Consider the following 24297-nt stretch of genomic DNA (forward strand, 5'->3'; position numbering starts at 1 on the left):
TAAAGTGGGCCTTAGGGCATAGACTGCTTCAAACCTCTATAGATTATATATGCACTCTTCTATGCATCAGCATACTTGTCTTTAATAGCTTTTATTTCCAGGTCTATATCCATTCACTTCCAGCAAAGTCTTTGTGATTGTTGATTCCATATTTTACTGAGCTATTCGGCAGAATGTACTTATCTACGCACTGTGCTAAAAATGAACCTATTTTAAATTCAGTCGGGCATTCTCCTTGCAGAACTGTAATTAGCCAGTCAGTACCCAAATAATCATGGAGGAAAGTAGACCTTAGGCCATGGACTGCTTTAAACCTTTATAGACTATGCATGCAGTCTTCTTTGTACTTGCAAACTAGTCCTTTATACATTGAATTCCACAGTCTATATCCTTACACTTCCAGCAAACACTATCACAGTACTGTTTCAGTATTGTACTGAGCCATATAGAAATATATGCTTGTCTATACACTGTAGAAAAAGCGAAGCAGTTATACATTTAGATACATTCAGCTACACACACTCCTTGCTGAATTGTAATCATTCAGGGCCTCATTTATTAGGCTCCTTGCGCCAATGGAACGTCACTTTTTGTGATGATCTGTGGCGCATCTGCGTGATATTTATCAGGCAGCACTAATAAATATCAGCCCCTTTAACACAGTGTTCTGCGTTAAAGGGGCGTGCAATGGGTGTTGCTGGGGGCGTTCCCAGCAACACCCATGGTCTTTTGACACTGCTCCACATTTACAAGAAAACGTAAGTCTGAGACAGTGCCAAAAGTGTATCCCTCCCCAGCAAAGGCGTAAGGAAGGCGCAATGGGGAAAAATAGTTTTATTTCTCCTCGTTTTTTCTTTTTCTATGTATGCTGCATTCTGAAGCACACATAGAAAAAGGAAAAGTGTCTTGTGATTATTTTTGTACAGAAAGGTTTCCCTACCTGTACAAAAATAATAATCCTTGCAACGCAGGCACCCTTGCACCATTGTGCAGAGGTGTCTGAATTGGTGCAGGCAGACCTTTGTGTGCCAGCGCAAGGGAAAAGGACAGGAATGTGCTGTATCTTATAGATATGGTGCATTCCTGCCTTTTTCTTTTGCCGTAGGGAAACGCAGCAGGAAGCTTCATGCACTTCCCTACGGCAAAATCTCATAAATGAGGCCTATGTCAGTAGCCAAGTAGTCATGGTGCAAAGTGGGCCTTAGGGCATGGAGTCCTTCAAACCCTTATAGACTATGCATACACTGTTCTGTGCACCTGCAAATTTGCCTTTTATATGTTGAATTCCACAGTCTATATCTTTACACTTCCACCAAACACTCTGTTACTCTTGGTATAGTTTTGTAGTGACTCATTGATCAGTGTGTAGTAAGGCATTCACTACATTAAAATAGTAATTAGTAGATGTACAATAAGTGGTACACCCCCAGAGATATGCCAGTTATTGTGCATTGTGACATCACCACCATGGATGCACCGTATTTACAATGTGGTGCACTATGGGGCAAAAATAGCACGGATGTGTGATGTATCTGTGCTGAGAAGATGAAGCATTGCTTGACTTGCATTGGAAGCGCAATGCAGCTCCAGCAATGCTCTGTGGGCCCAATGCTCATAATGCTGTGTTAATCCTTACACATGCTTCAAGCAGGTGCAGGGTTTTGACGCAGTATAAGTCCAAAAGTGACTGAATTAAATCATATAGATCTCACTTAGTCACTTTTAGGAGGCGTTCCTGCGGCAAAACACCCCCCACCTGCGCAGGAAAGCCTCCTTCTGGCGCAGGGCTTTACAATGTGTTGCTCCTTCCAAATGCGTCACATTGTAAATACCACACACCATGGCACATCTTTTGCACCACGGCTGTGTCACAAAAGTAATACAGCAGCTGTGTAAAAGAAGCACAAGGGGGTTGTAAATCCACCCTAACACATGCAAACTCATCCAGGCAGTTTCACTAGCAGTGCAAATTGAAGCATAGACTTGTAACATATTTATGTGCATATGTTACATTCAAGTGCTTCGGAGGTACTACACTATACTATAGGTATACAATAGTTAAACACCTTACAGATTTATGCTGTAGCACTTCCTTATAGTTCTGCACTTTCACATTCATCATACACTACTAATGTATTCATTCATTCATTTATGAACTACACATTCATTCTGACAAACTTTTACACACTAACATAGAAATATAGTTCTTTCTTCGACCAGTGAAGGTAGTTCTAAAAAGAACAGTTTTTTGTCTTTTAAGTTTTTTGATTTTTTTTTAAACTAAAAAAATGGAACTTTTTAAACAAAAAAACGGTAGAACTGGAACAAAAAGGTCAAAAAATAAAAAAAGTTTAGGGCAACTGTGCTCTTCTTGCCTCTTTATAATGAGGTCAACAGATTGCTCACCATAACAAAGCAACTCTTTGCAATATTTGCAATGAAAAGTGAGCTCTGAAAACTGTGGAACAATGATGGGATGCGGACTACTTGGAGGTGGTGGTGGTGCAATTGAGGTGCTAGCCACTGCAGGTGGAGGATTGTCTTGCAAGCTTCGAGTTGCCACCCTTGCATAATTGTTAGGATGCAAGTTTTTTATATGGCAATCCATGCTTGCAGTCCTGAATTAATACTTTTTAGACGGGTCACCTCTGGATAGTGTAACGTCACATATTTTGCACGTTACTTTTGCTGCATTTACAGTGCTCTTACGATGCGAGTGCGTACGATGTACCGCCACGATTTGCGTAATTGCTTTTCAAAGTAATATACGCTTATTAAAAAATTAAAAAACACTATTTTCATGATTATCCCAGATAAATGTCTACCTTCAAAATTTACATTAAATACATAGATAAACCATTTTAAACATTATAAAAATTCATGGGGTATGCGTACAGGGCACCGTACAAGCGTACATGACGTCACGCGGAAGCGTTGATGCGCCGTGTGACGTCAAAACGTATTCTTGACGTATGCGCGCCTGCCCGCTGAGTACGATTTACCGTACAAAGGGCTGTGTGTTCACCATAAGTGTACGGCTCAATTATCCCCCAAAAAAAGAATGAAAAAGGAATTATATAGAATTTAATTTTAATATTTTGTCATTATTTTACATTAAAATATGAAATATAAATAAATAAATATACATATATATATATATATATAAATATTTATAATAAACCTGAAGACAATTAGTATAAAAAAATATATAAAAATTAATACATTTACAATTATCATTTACAAAACCTTTGAAATTCACTGAAAAAAAATTAGGTTTCACACACGTTATAGTTAGGAATTAGCATTTAAAAAACCTTAGAAATCTACTGAAAAAAACATAGGTTTCACACATGTTATAGTTAGTTGGATATTTCACTCATACAAAACCTTTGAATTTCCCCCGTTATAGTTAGTTCAGCTAACTATAACTCGCGCGCCCGCAATGCACTGCTGATGACGTCACATAATACATCACTCATGATATGGTCAGTGACATCACTCATGACATCACTCATGACATCTCAAATGACATCACTGATGACATCGCCGCCACAGAAAGGCAACTGAAACAGCCCATCCTAATATGGCTGGTGGTGTCTATTTGACACCACCACCATATTAAACCTTTTTTGCCCTGGTCGCAAGACGACTGGGTCGGTAAAGCGGTGGACGGTCTTTCCATCCGCCGCGGTCCCCCCATCATACTAATAAGGCGGGGGGTCATTTAGGTGCGGATGGCGGGCAAATTGCCCCTGCCAGGCCGGTGGTGGCTACCGTCAGCCTAGCGGGGGCATTCTGCCCGCCATCCTAAAGGGCCCCTTAGTGTATAAGGAGAGAAAGAGTACTATGAGGAGACAGTAAAAATTATGATGACAGGGATAAATATAAAGACAAGACAGATTATGAAGAATAGGGGAACAATGCAAAAACAAAGGCAAATATGAAGAGAAAAGAGAAGTATAAGGAGAGAGGTAAATATAAGAAAATGGAGGTAGTATAATCAGGGAGGAATGAGTAAGAGGATGAAGGAGGGAGTATGATAAGAGAGTGTAGAAAATATGGAAAAAGGGGCAAATATAATTCCTTAATGTACACAGAGACACAGTGAGATAGTAGACAAAAAAATATGACACCATGCATATTACTATTTACTACTATATCCTAGGGAGTATTAAGAAGACAGAGGAGGAAGTATAAAAAGAAGGGGGACTATTAGGAGACAGAGCAGACAATGAGGACAGAGGGGGACTAAGAAGACAGGAGGGACTATGAGAACAAGCAGCACTATGAGGAAAGACAAGTAAAAATAAGGAAAGAAGGGAAATATCAGAAGAGAGAGTACAGTATAAGCAGAGAGAGGTAGACTGTGAGGAGAGACAGTGGAGATTATGGAAAAAGGTGCAAGTATAATTCCTTAATTTACACAGACGCTCAGTGTGATTCAAGACAAAAAATGTAAAACCATACATTTTACCAAAACACATATACCACGCTAAAACGTTTATTTGACTGAACACATTTCATGTATATAACCACTACATTTAAGTGGACAATCCTGACTCATTTTGCAAATACATTTCCAATTTCCTGCATTATTTTTTTTGCCAACATTACATCCAAAAATGAGACACAATAGAACAAGAAAGAGGCCCAAGGGGCTTTTAAATCTTCCCAAGAGTATATGCAGCACTCTATGTATACTGACTGGGGAATAATTAAGAAGGAGATATGATGAGAGAGGGAGGAGTAAGATGTCAGAAGAGGAAGTATAAAAAGAAGGGGGACTATTAGGAGACAGAGCAGACAATGAGGACAGAGGGGGACTAAGAAGACAGGAGGGACTATGAGAACAAGCAGCACTATGAGGAAAGACAAGTAAAAATAAGGAAAGAAGGGAAATATCAGAAGAGAAAGTACAGTATAAGCAGAGAGAGGTTGACTGTAAGGAGAGACAGCGGAGATTATGGAAAAAGGTGCGAGTATAATTCCTTAATTTACACAGATGCTCAGTGTGATTCTAGACAAAACATTTTAAACCATCCATTGTACCAAAACACATTTACCACACTAAAACATTTAATTGACTGAACACATTCCATGTATATAACCACTGCATTTCAGTGGACAATCCTGACTCATTTTGCAAATTAATTTCCAATTTGCTGCATTATTTTTTTGCCAACATTACATCCAAAAATTAGATACAATGGAACAAGAAAGAGGCCCAAGGGGCTGGTAAATCTGCCCAAGGGTGTATGCAGCACTCTGTATACTGACTGGAGAATTATTAACAGGGAGATATGATGAGAGAGGGAGGATTAAGAGGTCAGAGGAGGGAGTATAAAAAAAGGGGGTCTATTAGGAGCCAGAGGACACAATGAGGACAGAGGGGTACTAAGAGGACAGGAGGGACTATGAGAACAAGCAACACTATGAGGAAAGACATGTGAAAATAAGGAAAGAAGGGAAATATCAGAAGAGAGGGGACACTATAAGCAGAGAGAGGTTGACTGTGAGAGAGACAGCAGAGATTATGGAAAAAGGTGCAAGTAAAATTCCTTAATTTACACAGACGCTCAGTGTGATTCTAGACAAAAAATGTTAAACCATACATTTTACCAAAATATATTTAACACACTAAAACGTTTAAGTGACTGAACAGATTCCATGTAAATAATCACTACATTCCAGTGGACAATCCTGACTCATTTTGCAAATACATTTCCAATTTACTGCATTATTTTGAGACACAATAGAACAAGAAAGAGGCCCAAGAGGCATGAAAATCTGTCCAAACGTGTATGCAGCAGTCTATGTATACTGACTACAAAATTGTAGATTTAGAATACAAGCCTAATTCTAAACAAGCAACACTATTAAGTATTCTACAACTAAAAAAGTGTCTGCACACATTCTAATTTTTTTAGTACTGCACATTATTGCACAAAGGTGACTAACTATACACATTAACTTACCAAATGATTTTATCACAATAGTTATCCAAATGCAGACAAACTCAGAATATGATTCTACAAACTTTACAAGAATAAACACATTACTGTTACTACAAACAAAATCACCACATACAGTCCCTTACAAGTTATCAACTCACCTTTCAAACTGATTGGTAGATTAAGAAGAATGCCACTCAAACAGCAGATAGTCTTACACAGAATCTCTCTGCTTCAGTGTTTGCAGCAGAACCAACAAATGGCACATTTTCCCTCTCAATTTACACATATATACACATTAATAACAAATCAAATTCCTTCACACAATAATTCAAAACCAAACACACATTTGTATTGGTTCAACATGTCAAACCTTTCCAACTGACATAACTTTTCACCCTACCCCCAACAGATCATACAACAGTCAACTGTCAACAGTGGTCGAAAGGTCAGAAAGCTATAAAAAAACGCTCCTCAATAACTTTAGACTATGCATAAGTACTTACTTATAAGTACTAATAAAGAGAAAAGGTTTCATTAGAACCAACCAACACATAAACACATAAACTTGATGGATATTTGTAAAACATATTTTTTTTATTGAGTTTTTCTTGATTAGGTACGCTCACGGGACGACTTGCAGATTTCGTACCATACGTCGTACGTACAAGCATGGTACGCACACGGTATATCCATTGTAAAAAAAATAAATAGCCGGTGTTACAAATTTTTTATAATCCCCGGGGACCCCACCCCCCGGAGCTAAAATATAACGTTGGGGACCATGGGGGGAGCCCCAAAGCTCCCACAGTCCCAGCCGGCTCCCCGCATCCTTCGGGAGCCGGCATTGCCTTTCTGCTTGGGGTGCAGCTAACATACTGCTCCCCATGCAAAAAAGCAATACGCTTTGATTTTTGAAAGAGAGAGCAGGTTTCCAAGCAGTTTGCTGTGGTAGGGTGGGAGCCGCGAGTCTTCCGCCCTACCATAGCAAACAGCAGTGTCCCGGGGGTAGGCACCCCGGGACACTGCAGGAGCCGGCCCAGGGAGGTGGTGGTCCCCAGGGACATGGAGGGCTCCAGGAGGAGGGCCGCGCGGCCCCCCTCCCAACAATTGTAAAGCCCCAGGAGCTGGTGGTCCCTGGGGCTGGGGGGTCCATCACCCCCCTATTTTAAATATTAGAGCCCCGGGCAGGTGACGTCCCCGGGCATGTGGGGGGACTTCAGACCCCCACATGTTTTTTGTTTTTGTTTTTATTAAAGCCCGGGGGTGGCGGTCCCCGGGGCTGCGGGGGGGCCATAAGCCCCTCCACAAACATACAGTTAAAGCCCTGGGGGATGGGGTCCCCGGGGATTATAAAAAATTACTAATAGAGGCTATTGTATTTTTTTACGATAGATTTACCGTGCCCGTACCATGCTCGTACATACGACGTCCGGTGCGAAGTCTGTAAGTCGTCCCGTGAGCATAACTAAGCAAGAAAAGAAAAAATTGACATTGGTGATCATTGTAAAACCCCCTAAGCAACTCTAGGGGGTAAGGAAGTCCAATAGCAAACAGCAAATATTTCCCATCAATCTACACACTCAATCTACACACATATACAAATAAATAACAAATCATATATATTCCCACATTAAATCAAAATGAAACACACGTTTCTATTACTTGAACTTTTGAACCCTTTCCACCTGACAAAACTTTCAACCCATCCCCCATTCTGCATTCTGCCAGTTACCATAGCAACACTTCAGAGAACACCTAACTGAGCACACAGGTGAAAAGTTCATCATACATTGTTGCAAATCAAAACAGCCAGTGTGCTTGACTTTTCAATATACCAGCTTATCTTAAGTAATGTTCTTTTCTATCACTTTCTCTTAACCAATAAATAACAGGCTTTTAAAAAAGTGAAAATTGCACCCTAGTTTTATAGCTAAAAACATTTCAAACAGCCAATCACTTCTTTGCTTTTTTTGAAAACTCCACTTATCCACCATTTTAGAAAAAAAAATCTAAAAAGACTGCCCTTTCATTTACAGAGACCATCTGAGTGTATCAGGACCTCTCTTCAAGATGCTGAGAGTGTGGATTGTGGGACACAGCTATATTTTCTGTAGTGAAAGGTACGCACAACAGAAAGGAATTCACAAATACCTAGATTTTCCAAATGTAGACATTAAATGAATTGGACAGAGAGGGTTAAAGTGGCACCAATTGACGCCAATGGTGAAATCCTTTATGCATCTCCAACACCCTCACCTCAACATTGTGCACTGCGGTGGCAATGACCTAGGCACTTTGACTGGGGTAGGTCTGGAAATGTTTATGAAGGACACCTTTACCGAACTGATATCACTTTTCCCTCAAACTACCTTTGTCTATTCTAATATATGTCAAAGGCAAAAATGGAACTGCTCCAATAACTTTTGTCCACAGATTGAGAAAGCTAGGAAGCATGTGAATAAATCTGTTTCTGCGTTTCCCTGAGACTATAGAATGGGGTCCATCTACCATAACAATCTGCGCTTCAATATGCATGGCATCTATAGGAGAGATGGTGTACATTTTACAGATGAGGGAAACAGAGTCTTCCTCTTGAACTTTAGACTCTGCATCGGTAATTACTTGTCGGTACTAAAATATCCCAATAAACACAAGAGCTCTTCTAAAAATAAAAAATATTTTTATTTTTCTTGCTTAGGTACGCTCATGGGATGACTTACAGATTTTGCTCTGTACTTCGTACGTACAAGCATGGTACGTGCACGGTAAATCTATCATAAAAAAAAATTGCTGGTATTACTCATTTTTCATAATCCCTGGGGACCCCATCCCCCGTGGCTAAAATATAATGTTGGGGATAGTGGGGGGAGCCCCAAAGCCCCCATGGTCCCAGCCGGCTACCCGCGTCCTTCGGGAGCCGGCATTGCCTTTCTGCTTTCTGCAGAAAAGCAATACGCTTTCTGCAGAAAAGCAATACGCTTTAATTTTTGAAAGAGAGAGCAGGTTTTCTGCTCTCTCTTTCAAAAATCAAAGCAGTTTGCTGTGGTGGGGTGGAAGCTGGGAGGCTCCCGCCCTACCATAGCAAACAGCAGTGTCCCGGGGGTAGGCACCCCGGGACACTGCAGGAGCAGGCCCTGAGAGGTGGCGGTCCCCAGGGCTATCGAGGGCTCCAGGAGAAGGGCTGAGCGGTCCCCCTCCCAAAAATTGTAAAGTCCCGGGGTGGTGGTTCCCGGGGTGTGTGGGGGGACTTCAGCCCCCCACTAAGGGGTGGGCGTAAAATCTGTTTCGCGGGCGAATTTGCGGATTTTCCGCGATTTCGCGATCCGCGAATCTCGCTAAAATCGCGGTAAAATCCGCGAATCAGCGGGGACGAATTTTCAGCCAAGCAAGGGTTACAGCAGCAGGTGCAAAAGGGTTACAAACAAATTAATTTCAACTTGGACACCTGCTGCTAATTGCTTCCTGGCGCCTCGTTGCCTACTTGCAACTATTCTCTGACCCTGCTCTGACCCTTGAAGCAGGGTCAGAGAATAGTTACAAGTAGGCAACGAGGCACCTGTCCAAGGAATTAAACCTCATCAGGAAGCACTTACAGATATAAAAAACAGGAAGAAGGGAGAGGATGGCAAATACACCCATTTTGAGTTGTCAGGAGGGGTTAAACTGAAAGAGACCTTTACAGCACAATTTTCATATGCATTTTGCTAAAAATAAAAAGCTGTATGTTCTGTAGGGGCAACTCAGGAATCTGGCCCTTCAGAGATCCGGCCACTCTTTCTTTCTCTCGTTCTCTCTCTCCCTCTCTCTTGCCCTCTCTTTCTCTATCTATCTATCTATCTATCTATCTATCTATCTATCTATCTATCTATCTATCTATCTATCTATCTATCTATCTATCTCTCCCTCCCTCTCCCATAAACGACTGCATGGGTAACTTCGCTATGCAAGCGGCTCGCGAAGATGCAAAAATCCCCGCGAACACGCAAAAAACCCCGCGAACACGAAAAAAACCCAAAAATCCGCAAATTCGCACAAATTCGCGAATTTTGCGGATCGTGAATTCGCAAATCCGCAAATTCGCGGATCGTGAATTCGCAAAATTCGCCCATGCTTACCCCCCACATGTTTTTTTTGTTTGTTTTTTTAAAAGCGCCGGGGGGTGGCAGTCCCCGGGGCTGCGGGGGTCTGTGTGCCCCCGCTAATATAATTACTTTGCCCCGGGGGTGGCGTCCCCGGGGCAGTGTGGGGGGATTGGGGCCCCCCACACTTTTTGATTATTATGGCCCCTGGGATTTGGTCCCCCCTGGGGCTAATTAAAAAAAATCAGACCAGGTTTTTTTTTTTAACCATGGGGTACGCGCACCTACGTGTACCACGCAATTTAAAAAATCCTTTTGGGACCCCCTGAGCAGGCCAAGGGGGTCAGGGTGTTTCTACCCTGCCCCCTTTGCGTGTTTTACACGTTTGTTTCACAGCTTTCTTGTGCCTCGGTTGTACCGAGGCACAAGATGGCTGCCAACACTTCCTGATTTGGAGTGTTGACAGACAGTTGACAGCCAATAAACATGCAGCCCGTGCTCGTAATGGTATGCTTTACTGTATGCTTACAGTACGCGTATGGTAAGCGCCTATAGATATATCTATGATTTTACTTTTAATTTTCTCAACTACTGAACAGATTTGCACCATTTAACAAAAAGGGTAATCTACGTACCGAACTCTACCTTTTTGCCAAATTTGGTGTAATTCCGTTCAGCCGTAGGCCTATGGAAAACTGCATGGGGAAACCACATTTTGGGACCCCCCTTTTTTCTCAGCCCCCACTTGATGAATCACCCCCAAACTTTCAGGGAAGGAACGGAGTGGAGCAGGCCATTTTCTTGCAGAAATTGCGAAGATTCATCCACCGGCGCCAAAGTTATTCCAAATAAAATGTTGCAGATTTTCTATGGAAACTAGGTCCTAACTATAACTACCTACTGGCGACGGCCAGTAGGTAATACCAATGTGTATTGATTATTCAGTGAGGGCATGGGTGCTTGTATGGATGATTCAGTGGGTATGTGACTGACTGTATAAGTGAGTGATTAGGTGTCTCAGTGAATGAATGTCTGAGTGACTAGATTTTGAGAATGTCTGTATCAGTGTCAGATGGTGTCTAAGTGGCTCTATTGGTTTGCGAGTGAATACATGAGTGGATGTATGGGTGATTGGTTGTCTGAGTACCTAAATGGGTGTATAAAAGTCTATGTGAGTAGGTGAGAGGGTGTGTGCCTGCCTGCATAGATGAGTGAATGGGTAAGTCAGTGCCTGCATGGGTAATGAGTAAGTGAGTGAGGAGTTGTATAAGTGACTGAGTGTGTATATGGCTTTGTCAGTGAGTGAATGGTATATGGGTGAGTAACTGGATATGTGAAATGCACTATAGGTGAGTGTTGGAGTATATGAGTGATTGTATGTGTGAGTGAGGAATTGTGATAGTGGCTGTATGATTGTGTGTGTGCTTGTGTGAGTATCTGTATAGGTGAGTGTTTATGTGTTAGTATCTGTATGAATAAGTGAATGTATGTGTGTATAAGTGTATAGGTGAGTAAGTGGCTATGTGATTGACTTTATAGGTGATTGAGTAGGTGTGTGAGTTGCTCTATGAGTGACTTACAGTGTGTGGGTGGTTGTATGGGTGTATGAGTGAATATATCAGTGGCTCTATTAGTGAGAGAGTTGCTGCATTAGTACCTGTATGGGTAACCGAGTGGATGTGTATGTAGACCTATGAATCAGTGAGTGGGTGTGTTGGTACTGGTATGGATATGTCAACGGGTTTGGGAATGTTAGTGTAGAAGTTGGAGCGGGTGTATGAAATGGTATATGGGGAATGAGTGGGTGCCTCAATAGTGATGTCATCAGTGATGTCACTGACCATGCCATGAGTGATGTAATATGTGTGGTCATAAGCAGTACATTACAGGGGCATGAGTAATAGTTAGCTCAGCTAACAATAACTGCTGAATTTCACTTGTTTTGTATGAGTGGAACCTGAGCCTAACTATAACGTATGTTTACCCTTTGTTTTATTCAGTGAATTTCTAAGGTCTTCTTTATTCCACTTCCTTACTATAATGTCCCTGTAATCTTCTGTCTTATTGGTGAATCTCTAATGTTTTTTAAATGCTAATTTCTAACCATACCGTCTCTGTAACATTTTACAAAAACAAACACCCTCATATTATGAATAAATGCATTACTCCAAACTCAGCTTGCAATAAGAGGAAGTAGAACTGTACAGAATAACAATTGCTGTCAAGAGAATTTAACACTAGGCATGGAGCCTTGTTAATGCTTGTGCTGCTAATCAGCTTCAGAAAGAAATAAGGCAATTGATCTTACTGTGTGGAATATATGTGCCATTCATTCATTCATTCAAAGCCAGGTAGTACCAGGTAAGAGACAGGGCAACATAGCAATTTGTATGTGTACGAAGGTGTCCCTTCCTGCGCATAAACAATTCTAAAATGCCATCCTGTCACTTTCATGTGTGCTGCTTAATGCAGGACACATGAAAGTGACAAAATGTTTTTTTTAAAGGTTAGTTTATGTGCATGAAGGGACACCTTCCTACACAGAAACAAACCATGGCATTTTGCTTTTTTAATGTGTGCTGCACAAGGCAGCACACATGGAAAAAGCAAAACGAGGAGAAATAAACCATTTATCCTCATTTCGCTAACTTAAGACCAGGGTTTACCTGGTCTTAATTTTGGCTCTCCCTCCTATGTACCCCACACTTGTACATATGGGGCATTGTCATTAACAATGGATGTTGCTGTGGAACGGCCTCCAAAACACCCACTGCACGCCCCTTTCAAGCTAACCATAGCGTGAAAGGGGGCCTTAAGTACAAGGCAGCCTTAAGCTACGTTAAGTGACTTAATACTGCCTTGTACATAAGGCGCAGCCCCTATCACCACCACAACGTTACTTTAGGTGACGTTGTGGTGGTGATAGGGGCTTGTACATATTCCCCTACGTGTTTTTGAGAGTGTTACCCTTTACAACTGTGGTCACGCTCCCATGGTATACACGATCGCCTGCTTGGACGGTCCACATTCCATGCTATAAAGGAAGATGGCGGTCCCTCACAAACACTTTTGTGCATATACGCAAGAAGCTTGAAGGTGGCATAACTTACCTGTGCATTTTTAACAATGCTGTTCAAAATGTCATCATTTTTAACGTCTGGCATGTCAGCAGAAAGTGTTGTGCGAAATACCTATTTGAAATATCAATAATAGAGCGTCTGTTGTAATGCATATAATACACCCTTGAAAAGTACAAAGATTATATCAGTTTTTAAGATGTATGAGGTAACAGAGAAGCAAAATTGTATGCGCATGTCATCTCAAGCAATAGTTATTTTTAAACTATTGTGGCAGATTCAGGTCTGTTGATAACAGTTGTTCTTCTAGCGAAATGCAAATAGCCATATTTCTAACGTGTAAATATTTCTGACAGCTGACAGATGGCTAGAGCTTTAAAGATTCTTTATTTCTTCAAATGAGTATTATTTTAACAATCGGAATAGCTGATTTTATGTGCTTCACTGCAATGTAGTTGTTCTTACCATTAAAGCGCATATTTGTATTTAAAAAGATCATCCTTGATTGAAGAAAGAACTAATAGGAAAATTACAGAATCTTAAGAGTTTAATGGAGGCACGCTAACTTTATAGTACAACATTGGTTAAGGCAGGTGAATGTTTCAGAATAAACATGTTTTCTATGTTATGTATTCATAGTTAAATGACAATGTTTTTGTTTTCTGAAAAGGTAAATAAAGCTCATATTCCTGTTTTTGATACAATTTCTATCCTGCTTATTGAAAATATTAGTACTGCATACAAATGTTTAATTTTATACTTTTCATAGTATACTGTCCTGCTTTTTCACTTCATTCACATTTTTGAACAATTAGCTATTAATGTGCAGTGATCACGTTCCCTAAAATTCAAATTTGAGCAGTCATTTTGCAGCATGTGGTGCTTAATTTGTGACAGTGGTGGTTTCTGGTTCTCCTAACTAGCACTTATTTTACAGGGCCGGTATATAACGTTTTATCACTTGGCCAGCGGTGGTGCAGATAATCTTTCTAAAATAAATGAACATGGATGTGCAGTTGTTATTTCCACATGTCATATTCCAAGCTGTTCTTACTTTGATCCATTTGTCAATATGTTTACATCCTGCCTGAGCTTACCATTGGATTATTATAGTGATGGAGCATGATTATTTAAGAATTATTTTGCTTGGTCAAATCCCGCTTATTGCGTGTGAATTACTAAAAACATACTTAAAGAATCATGACTAACGTGTCTCATTGAACACAGAGGGGCAGATTTATGACGGAGTTGCGCCACGTTTACGCCGCCGTTGCGTGACGCAACGGCGCGGAAACGTGGGGCATCCCTGCGACCTATTTACAACGTGACGCATCTAGGCAGATGCGTCACGTTATAAAGCCCTGCGCCACATGAAACCTGCGTCAGGTTTCATGTGGGCGTTCTGTCGCAGGGTGGGCGTTCCCTCATAGGAAAGCCCCGTAAAACTGACGCAGTGAAATCTACAAGATTTCACTGAGTCAGTTTTACGAGGCTGCTGCGTCAAATCCTTACGCCTGCTTGAAGCAGGCGTAAGGAGTGACGCACCACGTTATGTATGGGTGGCCTCTGTACATTGCAAGAGTTGCGTTGCACTTGCGACGCTACTCCAGCAATGCGCCGCCCGTACACCACAAGATGAGTCACGCATCTGCCCTTCCTTGCACCATGGTGCGCCGCCTTGTAAATGCAGCGCATCTGTGGTGCCGCAAGGAGGGAATTGCGTGATGCATCAGTTCTGGCGCATCCCTGCTGATTTGCAGAGATGCGCCAGAACTCATAAATCTGCCCCAGAGTTTTTTAAAACTGCATCGTAAAAGCTTGCAGAAGGGCCACAAACTGGTGAAACTAAGAGATCTACGACAGAGGGAGGAAAACTGTTAATGTGTTATGATAATAATGTGAAAATATAATAATACAGTTGGTGGGTTGTTAGCAAAATATGATCTGAAAGGATTGCTCTATTGAAATGAGACTTGCTATGTTTTTTCAAAAGTAAAAATGAGAGGGCAAAGAAAAACGGACTGATTTATTAATAAAATATGATTAGACTAGGTTTATGAAAATAGTGAAATGATGTCTATATATTAGTCTTCTTATGCGTTTATGTTTCTCAAATGATTTAATGTTACCACGTTGTCTAACGAAAATGTAAATTTTTTACTTTTCATTGTAGGCCTCTGAGAAATGTATTTTGTCCTTCATTATTTAATTTGAATAAGAATAAAATGCTGCCTTGATTGCTCTAGTTATAAGTATTATCTTCGAAGTTTCTTTCTTATAATTTGAATATCCTCTCTCTATGGATAAAAATGTGTCAACTTTGTTGCAAGCTAACTCAGAAGTGAGCATGTGGGCATGTTGAGTTGCAAGTGTGCTTCCTCTTTTCTAAGGCGTTTTGATATGGACATTCTTAGTAACACAGCTAACAATGAACAAAGATATTACATGAGGGTTCTGGATGTTTTGGGCTGGAAAAATAATCATTCCACTATCACACCATGGATCTCAACCAATAGAAATTGTAAAAAACTGTGCAAAAGATACTTTGTGGTAAGGAAATGGGAACATTTTGAGGTATAATTGCCCCGTGGGAAAAGGATGTGTTAGGCTATTTTCCTTGCAATTCTTGGGCATGATATGCTGTCGGTCCAGACTCTGATTATCCTGGACTGAACTTTCCTAATGTTTCCCCTGTACTTCATCAGGTGGTGAGCTTGGTCAGGCTCTACCTTTCGACTGAAAGGTTAGCTATTCAGGCTACTGCACGCTGTGCTTAGCCCATTTCGTGCGTCTCGATCCTGATAATCTACAACTGAACTTCGGTTTGTATGATTCCTGAAGTTGCATACTAAAATTGTAATGCATATTCTTTCTCTTTTACTCTCTCTGCTCATGCCAGTTATTTGAGTTATGATGTATCACTTTGAACTGTAATTGCGTTGTGATTTTACGTGTGTCCAATTGATTAACCAAGTAACAAAAATGTTAATGTGCTTTTGTGTATTTGATCATTCACCTTAGGTTTAGATAAAAGTGCTTTGATAAATATTCTGAGTTTGTAATTTTTATTGATGATATTATTTATAGGATATGGTTATTGATTACTATTGTTACATAGGTATTTCTTCATTACAGGTCTTCATGAAGGAATATCTTCTGTCTCCAATTATCTGAGTCCCTATTAGCTCTTACAAAGATCTACCGGAGGACCTCAAGATTTTTAGGTAGTTATAGAGTTTCCATGGGCCCAAACTCTTAGTTATAGTAAATTGTTTGATAGTTTTTTAATTTTTATTGTATGGTGGGTAACTTGTATATATGCCCATAACTCTACACAGCTTCCGCTGGATCAATAGCTAGGGGCAGGCTCACAGTTGAGCAAGGGCGAAACAGGCCTAGAAACTGCAGGCCTAGGACCAACTTGAGAATGAAGAAACATAAGAAGTAAACAAAGTGTGGACTTTACATCGCCTCTTTGCCTGGCTCCCTGTTGCTGTTAAAGGTCTTCTCCGTGCTGTCAGAACCCAGCAACACTTTCATGCTGGTTGTTATGGTAACAGGATATTACGACCTGGCCTAACATTGTGTCTCCCCAGCAAAGCCGGCACTAGGGGCAGCGCTAGGCATGGGCACTGTGGGAAACCGCCAAGGGCCCCACACTGAGCCCACCAAAATGGAGCCCCACACCAGTATGCCATAGCCAGGCCACAGCAAACTGATCCTCTGTGCTACCTGCTCATCTAATTGAGAGAAAGGTGTCTTGTTGCAATTGTACCCAGAGTAGGCAGGAGTCCTCCCCTGGGCCTTGCTGTTATGTTGTGGGGAGAACTAGGACAGGTGGTCCTCCCTCCTCTGGTCTCATTTCCAAGGAGACACATTCTACACGTTTGCCCAGACATCACAAGACACCTTTTGTCCCACAGTTTATTCCCCCTGCACTTTCAACCCACTCAGCCTACAAGGAAGTCTCAAGCTTTCAACCCATTATGAACGGTAAAAGAGGTGCTTGTAGCTGGCTGAGAGGTAGAGGCTGCAGCACAGGAGAGGTTTGTAGTAAGCAGCTTTGGAAGCAGTGCCCTCTGTTGAGATGCAGGCAGCCCTGGATGTGTCATGGTGTATGCAAATTCAAGTGGCCCGCACCTTCCCTTTTTGCAATCCTACATCTGCCCCAGCACAGTGCTCTTCTTCCATCGGAAGCTGAAATTACTGCCTGCTGCAGAGAGGTACGTAATTAGGGTGGCTGAGGAGGAAGGTGAATGAATGTCTGTATGTCATCTTTTTTCAGTTCGAAAATAACATTTAAACTTTAGACAGCTTTTTGCCCCCACCCTTAGGTTACAGAGGTGCCATTGTGCGCATCACATTGCCTCAGACAGCTACGTTGCACTCTGTTGCCTGGTGATGTGCTCAGCAGGACAGCTTGGATGGACTTCAGTGCTAATCTGCCAGTGAGTGGCTCTCTTTCTTTCTCATACCATACCAGAACTTATTCGACAGGCTGGCAGGCAGGAATGTTGTGGTGCAGGACATGGTCCCCAGCCCCCTTTGATCGCACTCTGATCAGCTACAATCTCAATACTGTACAAGTGATATTGCATCACACACTGCTTTTCTATGCAGGTAACAAGTGTGACATAACTGCGTGCATACAGATACTGATTACAGAGATGTTTGTGTTGGGGTTATTACTTGGGCCCTGCAAGACCGACAAACAATGGTGGCTGGCAACCTTTGAAAGTTTTGGGGCAATGGAAGTGCTCCACCACTTCCCAAAAAAGCTAAAAAAAAACCACCCCCTCCCTCCAAACGCCAATAGTCGTGTAGTTCCTATGAATCTATATAGGATCTGCGCGTTTAGACAACATAAACTGTAGGAGTGGTATCCAGACTGATTCTAGACACCCCCACCGGATATGCTTGCCTGTATACCAGCTAGTTCACAGTGCCACTGTGAACCACTCTTACCAAGGAGTAAATAGTTTCTGGCAACTATAAAACATGACAACCCCGACCCCTCAGAGATCGTGGAAACAGTAGAGTACTTTACAGTACAGTATTTTTCGCTGTGTTGACTTTGTCTCAGAGAGATACACAGAATAAACCATGGGGACGTTTTCAAAAAGCATTTATTGAGCCAGCGTTATTCTAGTGTAAAATATGTGTGCTGCAACATCCATAAGACAGAAACAGATATAAATGATTGTAAGCACCAACAGAGTAAATGGATGGTAGATTTCTACCATAGTGCTAAGACAATGGATATGTGCAGGTATATAGATATATGACAATAATAATGTGTGTTCCTAAGATGAAACCCTAACTACATGTGCCTAAGTGTACATAGGTATATAGTCAAGAATTCCCCTAGGAGAAAACCCAACCCCATTACCTGCTGTGAGAGAACATAGGACTCCGTCTTGGTTTCGAGAAGGATACACCGTGGGGGATGTCTGACTACCGCGTGCTAGAGTGTCTGCGTGCAGGACACTCCAGCATCTCGCATCAGGGTGTCAGCATGGAAATCTTTTCTCCTCTGCCCGTCCCAGCAAGATATAGTGTTTATATACCCAAAAGGTATACTCAGGGGTTTTACCTTGCTGTGTCATGTCAGCCAAGGATGACAAACGGAATGAGCCTTATACATAGTTATTATGCAGAAGATGGTAATTCTGCTGTGATTCTGAGAATCCTCATGCATAGTAAAGGAGGCTAGTGTTCTGGGAAAAATACACATTTATGCAGCACCCAACTAGGTAAAAGGTCAATACCAAAAACCGTTTTGCAGTACAATGGCAGGGAAAATGTAGGTGAAAGATTAGGTGACTACCCAGGCCTATATTGGGGCACATTACAAATCATAACACCCACTCCTCATCCAACCGTACGAGATACTAAAAGGGTGAATGTCCTTCTAATCAATCGTAAAACATCGTTAAAAAAAATCAGAATAAGAATGTCCAAAAGTATATAAAAAGTGCCTACAAATCCCTATAAGTCCTTTCAAATATGTTCATATATATAGTTTGAGCAACTGTGAGCGTCTGAAAGCCATGTTGCTAGGTAATAGTGTAGAAGGAAGGAGAAAAAAACATTTTGTTTAAAATTCCAATTTCGGTTGTTTTGGAAAAAAGGCTGAATTATTCCTAGCACACGGATAGCCAAATGTTTATGTGTCCTGTCTGGGAGAATCAACATCACTGCTGCTTGCGTTCACAGACAACAATCCCTGTAACACCTCACAGATCAGGTCAATTGAGCAAAGATGATCTTCTTCAGTTCCCACAGCCGATGCTGGGGAAACATTTGAAACATACAAAGCCTGTGTGCCTGTAGTAGAGCTGTTATCCAATCCAACAGATGCTTAAACATCCTGTGGTGGCTTTAAGAATGCCAACATTAACATGGGAATACGCTGAGGACACTGCACTACGTGTGCCTTTAACGGGTTCAGCAACACATCCACGTCCGGTGGAAAACCGATGGAGGTGTTAGGCAGACATCCAACACGCATTCGTGTCCACAGAGCAAGCAGCGGAGAACAGGAAAAACACAGTCAATCTAGACTGGTCGGAATGATAGGAACCAAGACTCAATTACACCTGGAAGGCAAAGTATGCCTAGATGGAGTACCATACGTTCACGGTAATGTCGCTCCAAGAGCACTTTTTTCTTATGCTTGGTGACTGGGACATCCATTGCTTAGTTGAAAAATTAGAATCCTAATTCCCACTACCAGAATTAGCTGAAGCCATTCAAAAAAGCTTCTAAATACAGAGTGTTTTAAAGCTGGAATCACTCCAAAGACTGTCTAAATGGTGGTTAAAAGTCCAGGTGCTCAACAGTCCTAAATAAGTGTACTATACCCTTCATATCAGACATGTTAATGATACGCTGTACCATTTCTCAGAAATGGAAACAGCAAATATTTCATACCAGTGCCTGTATCTCAGCTAAGGACCCTGCAACCTGAAGATCAAAGGTTTCCCGGGCTGAGGTTAAGGGCACCTATTTCTGTAAAAGCATGGCTTTCATTCGACTTAGAGTATCAAACTGTATAAAGGAAACATTCAGTAAAGGCCATAACAGCATCTCCTTGACTGTGTGGATCAGTGGAAACAATACTTGCATACAATATGTAACCCAGGGACTTACTGTGACTAGGATTACGATAGCTGGAAGCATCCCACAACAACCTTGATCATTCAGCATTAAATAACTCCCATTTGAAAGCAGCCTGACACTGGATTGATCACAACAGATGGGGATCATCTGTCTGTCTTTAAAGAACAGGATAAAATTGCAAATGAACCATTGCAGGTCCCATGAATCATAATATCTTGGCAAATGAGAGATCCACTCAATACATTCTTGCAGTCCGTGCCACTGAAAAACATTTCACTGTCCCTATTCCTGCATCTGAATCTAGTTGGTAATTCCCAAGATTCATGGATGAAGTCCTTATCCAATGCTTCATATCTGCCTACCTTGTGGTGTTCTAGGCAATATTGAAATTGGAAAGTTGTTACCCGCAGTGTTATACAGACATGAATTAACCATTCTGGGATGGTGACTCTGCCACGGTGAAAGGTTATTGGTCCAATTTCTCAGTGTGCAGCATTGTATACTTTGCATTTCTTTGTGCCATTCTTTTCTGTCTCTCTGATAGGTTATATGCGTAGAGTAGAGACGTACTGTTAATAATATCTCCAGGGCACATGACCAGAGCGCAATGATTGTAGCATCCAAATTAATCATCAAATGGATTGCAACAGTGACTGGCCATGCTGTAAGATGGACAGATCCTGTTCCATTTTATCTGTAGCAGAAGATACAATGTTGTCCAGTAAATAAATCCTGGATGTCAGTATGGTCATACCATTGTCACCCACACCCAAAACCTTTTCTAGTTTAACTCTGACGTAATCTCTCTGCAGCTTCTTGTTCAGAGATTTTCTAAGTTTCATTATAAGCAGCGTATAGGAAGCGTTTCCAATGCAGTTTCCAGGGACCTAGGAAGAAATCCCTTGAATCCATGTCATCTGAGCATAAGGATAAGTGTTGTTTCACCTTTGACAGTGTTGAGGTTCTTAGCCAATAGAGGCATAACTTCCCAACACTGTATGATGTCACAACCCCCGGATGTTCTCTTTGTTTGTAGCGCAAGTCATACATTTGGATACTAAACCCTTCAGTGGTATGCCTGAATCTTAACGGACACCTATTTGAGTCAATAGGCCAAACCAACCCTCCCTTGCAATTGGGGTCTGTTGATTTGTATGTAGTACCATGAATGATATCATCTAGTGTACCCTCACCAGTTTCTTTATAGTTTTGCCATCCCTCCAAGTATGAAAACAGTGAATACAAGGTGTGTTCAAGTCCTTAATCTTGGCTAATCCAAGCCGGAAGTCTGTTGCACAGTGTCGTTCAGAAAAATAATCTGGCATGGTATCAGGAATGCTCTAAATAGTTCTTCAGTTCCCTGAACCTGCCATTTCTTTGTACCCTAGACTTATTTTATGTCTATAATGTCTTTCCATGAGTGGAAACTCTATTCAGGGCAATAAAGGATGCAGATTATATCTTGTATTAGTAAACATATTTTTCTTTGCAGATGTAGGTGCAAGCTTGTAATAATATGAGTGCTGATCTGATGTATTAAACCCAGAAAAATAGCCAAAATTTTGGGCAAACATCTTTGAACTTCCTTTCATGGTGTGGGGCAATGTTCCCATTGGTGGGATGCGAAAACATTACGTGGTGCACTTGTTTTATGCAGAAAATGATGACAAAAGTATTGGTAACAATACATGGTGTCAAAATCAGATGACCCATCAAACATTTCATTTTTTGAAAATGCTGCAGACAGTTCCAAATCAGACGGCATAGTATTTACAGTTCGGAAATCTCAATCGTCAGAGTTTGTGCTGGAGGTGATTATATAATTTAAACACATTTTAAATATGTACAGTATTTTAAAAGGTTCTGTGGGACCAAATACATCATATGAAACTCTGTCCCAAACTATTCCATCAGGAACTGGAACTGCTATAATGTTGACATAGGACAGGTCTCTCTGGTCACGATCAGATGACATATGAGGTTTCAGTACCAAGTTCTGGAAGACAATGTCCATTTATAAGCAACAAAAAGACCGTCACAAAACCAATTCAGTAAAGTAGGAACAGTATTCTAGTTAAACTCCAGAGCTTTATCCATGGTGAGACTAGGTATGTTTTTTCAGCCAAAGGCAGAAATCGTTAATTTGATTTTTGTTGGAAACTTGGAGCTGACGGTGTCTCAGGTTCACTTGGATACAGTGGAAATGTGTTTTAATCGATGAATTAGCCAGATGCAGATCAATCTATCTTAGGTAGCTCTGCAGGTTTTGTTGAACTTGTGGATGACTCCTGTATAGGCATATTGATGTAGATGTTGGTGATTAGTTGAATTAATATCTGTGTTTCATTTGTGTTTTGATGTTCAATTTCAATAGCAGCGAGTTCCATTTCATTTTTGGGAACTCCATTACTACGTATAGAAGACTCTTCAAATGTTAGCAGTCTTTCTGTCTGAACTTCCTGTATGGTTGCAACAGGAGAACAGCGGCTACCCAGGAGCCCATGTGGCCTGCTATTCAGTATCGGCCACATAGTGTGGTTTGATCAGATCAATGGAGATGAATCTCTTTTCTTTCTTGCTGGTAAGAGGCGGAAGAAGTACTGTTTTTTTCCCTTCGACAGCCAGGACAGGTACAGACTTTCTGTAGGATGGCCCAAATCCACTCTATTCCACTATCTTTTCTCTGACCTGAACCCCAACTTTTGGGATCCAGGCAGGTCTTGCTGTTACTGATTTTACTCCCCCAGTGGCAGTGTGTTTTACTTGGATGTTGCTTTTTAGTGCCCGGAACTCATTGAGTTCCTGTAAAACAGTCAAACGGTTATCGATGTCAAATGTTTTTTCACCCGCCAATGTGCTGCCACAATCTAGGTCAGTTACCCACATTCTCATCCGAAATAGGACTTCATAAGGAGTATGGTCTCCTAGGGAACTTCTTAGCATGCTATTAAGTGCCCTGTGGACCCTATATAGTCCCAGTTTTTCCTCTCCATAATTCCTATTCCCTCTGGATGATACGGAGATGAGTACAGAAATGCTATACCCAAACTTCTCGTGGCTTCCTTGTAAGCCCTAGAGCTAAATGTGGGGCCATGGTTAGAATATAATGTGCCAATTGTGTATGCCCCATGAAGAATCGCAAATCCTTTATAACAGTTCGAGCATCAGCCGAGCACTGAGGACAAACCCACAGGAATCTAGAGTATGAATACACTGCCACCAAGATGTAATTGTAGGCCCCATCAGATTGTAAGGGCCTGCAGTGGTCCTAAGAGACACAAGCAAAAGGTCTGTCTGATATTAGTAGTGATGTTTGCGCTGGACATGCTACGGTGGAACACTGTATCTGCTGACAGATGTCGCAGTTAAGGACAAATGCTTTTGTCTGTTTTGGTAAATCTGGCCACCAATAGTGTTGTTTCAGTTGTGAAACTGTTGTGGTAATCCCTGCGTGTGCCGAACCCAGAACCTCGTGTGCAGATAGAATTAAACCTAATCTGCGATCCATGTTTGAATTACTCTATCCCCCGCCCCTGGAATTTGAGCATACAGAATATTTTTTACATCTAACTTGTAGGAGAACTTGAGTGGAAATCCTTTTGGCACGGCTGAGCTGTTTTTGGGTGAAGCAATGAAAGCTACCATTATCTGTCAGTCTATTCTCATGCTAGAACAAGTAATTGCAGCTACTGCAGCATTTGGCACTGTCACCTTTATTATTATTATAATTATGTTTGAGCTTGTAAAGCGCACTGTTACCTGGAGGTTTCCTGGCGCTGTGTAATGCTGGGGAACCCATCCTGGCTTTCCCTGTGGGATGGTCCCGGCTGGGAGTCCCCAAGGTGGAGCCAAGCATCCCCGGCGTTGGAGGGGCCGTTGTGGAGATTAGGCAAGCTAGTGCCCAGAGTTGCCGAGTGGGACCCCTGATTAGAGTGGGCACCGAAGCGAGAATTATCGAGTCCGCTGACCAAAGTCCACGACCCTGCCGCGTCGGCAATTGAACCCCGGTCCCGGTCGACTTCTGCTCCCAGGTCGGCCGCCTCTAACCAGTGAGCCACACCAATC

Source organism: Lissotriton vulgaris, chromosome 3_1, assembly GCF_964263255.1.
Source record: "Lissotriton vulgaris chromosome 3_1, aLisVul1.2, whole genome shotgun sequence".
Classification (NCBI taxonomy): Eukaryota; Metazoa; Chordata; class Amphibia; order Caudata; family Salamandridae; genus Lissotriton; species Lissotriton vulgaris.